Here is an 8,050-nt window from a genome sequence, read left to right as displayed (position 1 = left end):
CAGCTAAATTGTTGGGTATTAAATACCCCCAGGAATCAATAGCATAAAAATAATAAGACATGATAATTCTTGAATACTTGACAATAGTCAACAGCTTACAATGCGATCTATAAGGCATTTCATCAATCACTTGAAAGTCATTAACTTGCACATGAATAGGAAGGCATACTAACACATCATAATTTCATTAAACCAATCTCATGAGCATTCCATCAAACACATACAAGGTATAACTTTAACATGGAAGACATTGTGAACATGTAGGTATAGCATAAGTTCATTACTTAGACCACCAAAGGATTACAAAAGCACCCTAGTCTCAATTTAGCATTTTATCAAACAAGGCGTAGCTTTATACTTGGGTATGATCAATAATGCTAATACATCATGACTTCATAATTCAAGGGTTTCAATATAAGAGAATCAAAATTCAACTTATATGCTGTCATAATATCATGAAACACATAAATATTTTAACTAGTAACATATTACACAACATCAACATGATTACATTCAAACCCACAACATGGAAATCACAATTCATATTTGTAAAAGAAGTTTCTTGAACTCCAAGGATGGAAGGGACCCTTGGGTGAACACTTTACATACCTTGTTGATGAATTTCTGGAAATTAAAGATGGAATCTTGAGTTCTTGATTTTAAATTTAAAATCCCTAAGGCTTGTTCTTGAGAGAAATTGAGAAAGAATGAGTTTATTTGCTTCCTAGGGTATTAAATTTCATGTTTTGGGGGTTGAGCGTCAGGGAAAAAGACCCAAATACCACCCAAGAATGCGGTCTTTTAATGAGTGAAAATTGGATCGCCGATGCGTAGGTCGACGCGGCGCATCGCTGGTACCGATGCGATATTGCCAAGATCGCGCTGACTCAATGGAATTTAACGCTGGTAGTTGGGGAAAATATTAACCAATGTGATAGGTGATGCGACGCACCAAGATCGCATTGGTACACTATTTTGGGATTCCAAAAGAGCTTCAAACGATGTCCAAAAAATTTAAAACTTGTCCGGGAACACCTATTGACCTTCCTGATCATGAATTAACTAAAATATAGACATTTAAAGGAATTTAAGGTCGCGAAATGAGATTGTCAACTTTCAAAGGCCTAAAAATAAACTAAGTATGAAAACTTAGCTAGAATTTTCTAAGTCTGGGACCCCTTAACAAGCTTAAAGGACTGAATTAAGCTAGGAATTTTGTGGGGTCTTATAATGTTGTTATAAAATGATAGGTGCAAGAAGTGTTCCGGACATGGATAGAGGTGGTAGATTTAATAAAAAATTATGCAGCACCCCTTTTCAATGGCTTCAATTATCTTACTGAAGCATTAGACTATGCTCGAGAAAATATAGGACCCAATTATTATATTACTCCAGTACTCAAACCAAATATTAGAGAAATTCTACAATATAATATAAAGAACGACACGGACAAGACCATTTTTTGTGATCATTGTACAACTATGATAGAAGCTTTCAAAAGACTCAACGAAGTGAATGAGAACCTTAGAATAGAAAAAGAAAGTTTTATACATGAAAAAAAAATGACAGAACATATAGAAATTTTGCAAGACAGAATCAAAATTCTCCATTTTGAGTTATCCCAACGGACCCATAGAACCCAACAGATGGTTCCAAAGAGTTCTCCATCTCACTCAAAATGGATAAGAAGGATGTGTATTCCCCAATGAATGCAAAAAAAATCTACTGTGTTAGATAGGGATACAGCTAGTCAAGTTAAAACGGTAACTGGTAAAGAGACATTAAATTTGTTGATGGCTGACACTTTGCCAAGAAGTCTAAGACAAATTCTCCCGGCCAGTTTTCAAACACATAAAAAAGGTACTTCCAATTCAAAAAAATAAAGAAAAAATTTTATTTAAAGAAAAAGAAAAGTGATTAAAAAATACAACAAATGATAACAGAAACAATCAAAAATTTTTTAGATGAAAAAAATGAAAAAGTAATCCTAGAAAATCTAGAAACAGAACCAACACACAGGATTACCGACTAAGAGAATGAATACTATAACCCAACAATGGATCAATTTGCTCAAGACCCAAACGAAGACGATGACTCAAGAATGAGTTTTAACAAATAAGTGTTACACAATCTAGATATGTGAGAAGTAAGCAATGAGACATACAATAAAGAGACAAGACAACTGACGTAAATAATGATGTAATAAGGTGAATAATTGATATAAAGTGGACGACAAGTTGATGACGGATAAAGAAGAAACTTTAAAAGTCATGTGACGATGGAATCCACAAGTGTACCCAACAGGCTAAAGATTCTTCAAGGGTATTTGAAATTCAATTTTAAAGTCCGTTGAATATCTATAAATACCTAACTCATAAGACATACGAAGACAGAGCGAAGACAACAAAGAGAGCTAAGGAAGCATATAGTCAGAGAAGTGTTCTTATTTTTTCTTAAGTTTCAATTATAAAAAGAAAAGAGTCTGTGAATGAGAGTGTGATTAGTTTCTATATTTTTCTACCAGTAGCTGACAGTTTTTAGGGGAATCCCGCAAGGGAAACCTCTCTTCGTCCGAAGTCATTTAAGTAGTTATCAAGATCTTGTATTTTCTCCCTTAGTATGTAAATACATATGCTTGTGATATATATTTTAGATGTGATTATGTTATAATACTGTATGACTTTATCCCTAGTGTATGGTTAGTCTCTCAGTGTTTAGCAATAACAATGGATTAATCTGTAAATTTTTAGGGATTTAAAAATGTCTTACGAGATTAGAAAGAACTGTTGTGGTGTCCTGGGGTATGATCTAAGAAGAAATTGCTAAATACATAAACTAAAGAGAAAGAGATGGATGGGGAAATAAATTAAATAAAAAAGTGTTTATTTGGGAGAAAAATTATTTTGATCTCGATAAAATCACTACTACACATGACTGAAGATTTTGAAGGAGGGAGTACTGAGTAGGATATTACATCATATTTGAAACAAACGACATTACATCATATATATGCTAGATATGTTATTTGTTGTCTCAATTTAAGTGACACAAACATAATTTAAATAACCAATCATATCTTTATATGTTTTTACATATTTTAAGTTGTTAATTATTGTAATTTATAAAACTTTTATAATTTAAAAATAATATATGTCACTCTCTTTGTCCAAATTTTTGTAGAATTGACAGTCAAATATATTCTTAAAATAATTTAAGTTTTAAATTACTATGATTTTTAATAGTTTTTCTTCTATTCCAATTTAAGTGGCACTGATATAAGTTTGAGAGTCATTCAAATATTTTATATTTTAAATTTTTTAAGTTATTAATTATTATAATTTATAGTATTTTTACGTATTTTTTGAAATATATAATAAATTAATAAAATAAATAAATAAATTAAAACGGAGAAAAAAATGTAGGCAAGGAAAGGGACCAATAAAATTGTGTCAAAGCAAGTAGCAGGTCAACGTGCCTGCTTTGACACGACTTCATTAGTTCCTTTTCCTTTTATAAGTAAGTCGAATATACGTGAAAATTAGTTAGAAAATTATCCAAATCAAGTTGTCGACATATCACAACTTTGGACTAATCAAATCAAACGCAACTAATAAATACACAATACAATCACCTAGAACTACAATAATATAATTATGGGTCATTTTATAGAGTGTATAAGAATAATGCAAAATATGGTGTACTAGTAATGCTTCTATTAGCAATAGATGTGTTAGTTATGGTTGCATTAGTTATGCTTGTATTTTTCTTATGCAGTGTTTGGTTCGATATAGTAAAAATAACATGATTTACATAATTTCTAAAAAAAAAATTACATAATACCCTCAATATATATGTTGGAAAGGATGCAAAAAAAATTTTAAGATATAATAGTGTCTTTAAGCATGTTAATGTATGCATTAGACCCATTGATTGCATTACTAATGTCATGGATTTTGATATATTAGTAATACACACCTCAATACACAATAGAGTGTAGGGTAAAAAAATATACCAAACAAGGTACAACCAATACACATTAAACTAATGCATGCATTAACTTTTCAATACACTTTACCAAATGACCCCTTAGTGTAACTCATAAGTGGGTCCAAAAAAAATAGGATGTAGCAACTTTGTGGGGGGTATAGACCTTATTTTTGCTAAGCGCTTGATTTAAAAGAAGTATAAATTAAAGAAAAATAAAGACAGTAAAATAGAACGATAATAAAACAAATGAAGATAAAGATGTAGTAATTATAAAGAATATGATACCATGAAAATACTAAATCATACTACTGAATAAGGAAAAGATAAGAAGAGGAGACTAGAATTCGGCCTCTCCCATATAAAAGTATGACAACTCTAAGTTACCGATTATTCTTCTATCTTAAAAGTATGACAACCTCGTATGAAAGTATTCTTCTATCTTCGGCATCTCCCATATAAAAGTAGGAAAACCTCGTACTTTCTTATTTAGGTCCTTGGTAAGTAGTTGAAGACACATCATGTCCTGTATTATCACCACCCCTAGTTCAATTCCATCTATCTCTACCTCTCTTAAAACCTACTATAGCCAACTCTCATACCTTCTTAATTACAAGTGCATTCGAGCATCTCTTTTTCAAATGTTTGAATCATCTCAACCTCGTTTCTCTCATTTTGTCCTTCACAGAGTTCACTCTCTTATTCTCCTAAGTAACGTCATTTCTAATTCTATCATACCTACTATGTCCCTCATCACTTTAAGTATCTTCATCTCCTCAATCTTCATATTTAGAATGTGTGTTCCTGACTGGACAACACTCTTGCCTGTACAATAGTTTTGGCCTAACGACCACTCTATATATAGAACTTACTTTAAGCCTTGGTGATATATTCTTTATTATATAGTACCCGGGATACGATCTTTCATTTTATTCATCCCGTTTTAAGGCAACATGCAACATCATTGTCAATCTCTTTATTTTCTTGGATTGTAGACTCAAAATACTTGAAACTACCTCTCTTGAATATGATTGGTATGTCTATCTTTACTTTCTTTTCCACTTTATGTATTATGTAGTTGAATTTGCACTACATGTATTTCTTTTTAGTCCTGTTTAACCTAAAAGCTTTAGATTCTAAGTCATGTCTCAAACCTTCAGCTTACCAGTAACTCCACCATGCTTCTCATTGATCAATACTATATAGATGCAAATAACATATACCAAGACAACTTTTTTTCAATATGCAGATCAATTCATCTATCATAACCCCACTATAATCGAGAAGTGTTCTATGTGATCTCCAACTGTTCTTATCTATGTACTGACTCAATCATACATGTCCTTCATTGTTGTAATATAAGTCAAATGTACACCTCTAGGATTCAAACATCTCCACAGAAACTTCCTAGAGAACTTTATAGTTTACCTTTTCTAGGTCTGTGAATCATCATTTATAAGCTTCTCTTTCTATCCAAATACTAATCCAACAATCTTCTAACTAGATGGATGCATTTTAGGGTTGACTGCCTCTCCATGAATCTGAATTGATTCTCAAAGATAGACACATCTTTCTTTATGCTCATCTCAACTATCCTCTCCTAAACTATCAGGGGTCGTTTGGTGTAAGGTATAAGGGATAAATAGCTCTGGGATAAAATGAAGAATTATTTTATCCCATATTTTGTGTGAGGTATTAGTTAGTACCAAAATTATTTATCCACCATTCATACCATAGTGATGTGATAAGTTATTTTATATACATGGTGGGATAACTAATCCCAAAATAACTCTTTAATTTTCCAACCAAACGACCCCTCATACTATATCTTAGTAGCTTCATACCCCTATAATTATTGCAATTGTGAATATCACTCTTGTTCTTGTACAACGAAATCATTGTATTTCATCTTTATTCCGCTGGCATTCTAGCATCTTAAAAATGACATTTAACAAACTTTGTTAACTACTTCGTATTTGCTTCGCCTGAGGTTTTCCAAGTTTCCATTGAATCTCATCTGGCCCAATTTCTCTTCCCTTACTAATATTACGGATTGGCCACTTAACCTCCATAAACATTATGCACCTACAGTATCGAAAATCATTAGAACTCTTGAAATGCTCTAATTCCCCCAACACAATATTCCTTTCACCCATTTCATTCAAGAACTTATGAAACTGTCATTTTTGTCTAATTATGTGTGCCTTTTCTACCAATATTTCACTATTTTGTCTTTAATTCACTTCACTTGATTCAGGTCATGATATCTCCTCTCTCACCTTGACGAGTCCGTACAACTGTTTGTCATAACATCAACTTGTATACTCTAGACATAGAAGTTGTAGCCTCAATGAATAGAAAAGGAAATGTAAAGAAAGCAAAAAGGGAAAAGCAAAAAAAAAAGATGTAGACAACGAAATGAAGAACAAGTGAAATCAAAGGTTGAAGATAGCAGCATGAAGAAACAAATTGAGATTACTTCGTTTGGCAGAATTTTTACAGATAATCAAGGAAGGTAGTATAGAATATTCAGATAAGATGAACGCTACCTCAAACCTCACAACAGTATAATGGAGCATCAAACAAGGGTTAATATTAGCAAAATCAAGAAATATAAAGATTTAGAAGTGGAAATGGTCTACATGTTTGTTACCAAGCTTATTCAACAAGATAGACTCATAATTTTATCCTCCAAGAGTGATTATTGATGATGCAGATAGAGGAGGAGCCAAAATTTAAGATTTATGGATTCTAAATATTAAAACAGTTAATGATCTCAAACTAATATATAATAACCGCAAATGGACAAACAAGTATTAATATTCAACATATTGACAGGGATGCAGAACTTGGCAAAGGAGAGCTAGAATCAGTATTTGTAGGAGTTTGAGACTTCAAAAATTCTTAATCATATTGACTCTTGCTTAAAAATTATTGGGTGGTGGGTAACTGCAATACTGGTTAAAACCAAAAAAAAAAAATTATTGACTTAGGGTTTGTGATTTAAATAAATCCAATAGCCAATATTTTTTATTCTAGAGTGTTGAGGGCAATTCTGTCTTTTTCTTCAAATTTGTCCTTTTTTTTAACTTATTAATTTTTATTTTATTTTTTAAATAAATTTTTAACCATAATATGCAATTTTAAAGAATAAAAGTTTTTTCGTTTAGAGCAAATTGTGATGTTTTCTTAACTTATGTAATCTATTTTATAGTTTTTTTTCCTTTAAAATTAAAAGAAAACAGTGAGAGCACATAGCAAAATATGGAAATTGTCACTGACTAGCTTCAAACCCATATCTCGAGGAATAAAGGCTTTGAACGCCAAACCGAGACCACTGAGTCAAGTGTTGTCTATGCACGTGGATTTGCATGTTAGAATATATCTATATTTATTGAATTTTCTAATATAACTTCAAAATTTATACAAAAGTTATTAAATTCATCCCTAGATGCAGATACTTACTGAAAGTCAACAAAACAGCTATATATTACTCACATTTGGAGAGAGGAATATCAGTGCATCAATTTTCGGCAAATGAAGGTCACATACATGGCTTGTATTGGAGGATGCAATAAAGAAAATAGAGTTTTCTTCACTTATGGCGGATTTGAGTACTACAATATTTGAACGATATTAGAATTTTTTTTAAAAAGTATTTTTCATTGTACTAGAATAAGTTAGTTTTTGGGCTACACAAACTGACTAGATTTTATGTTTTTTAGCTAATTAAAGTAACTGGTTAAAATCAGTATGTTATGACACATGTTTCTTTGTGCCGACTAGATTGACTTTCATATGATAACAGGGTGTTCATATTTTGGTAAAATTGATCCAAAACTATATCTATAATCCATATCTATATTTATATCTATAATCTATATCTATATTTATATCTGTAATTTATAATCTATAATATATTTAAAGTGTGAAAATCTTTAGAAAAGTGATTTAAACTTTTTGTCCTTTATTAAACGATTCTCCTTAAAACAAAATTGTCTTTTCACTATTTATTTATTATTTAATTATTTTTATTATATTAATTGGACTCCTAAAATATATGAAA

Source organism: Capsicum annuum, chromosome 9 (assembly GCF_002878395.1).
Source record: "Capsicum annuum cultivar UCD-10X-F1 chromosome 9, UCD10Xv1.1, whole genome shotgun sequence".
NCBI classification, from domain to species: domain Eukaryota; kingdom Viridiplantae; phylum Streptophyta; class Magnoliopsida; order Solanales; family Solanaceae; genus Capsicum; species Capsicum annuum.
The sequence above is the reverse complement of the archived record's forward strand: the minus strand, read 5'-3'. Positions refer to the sequence as shown.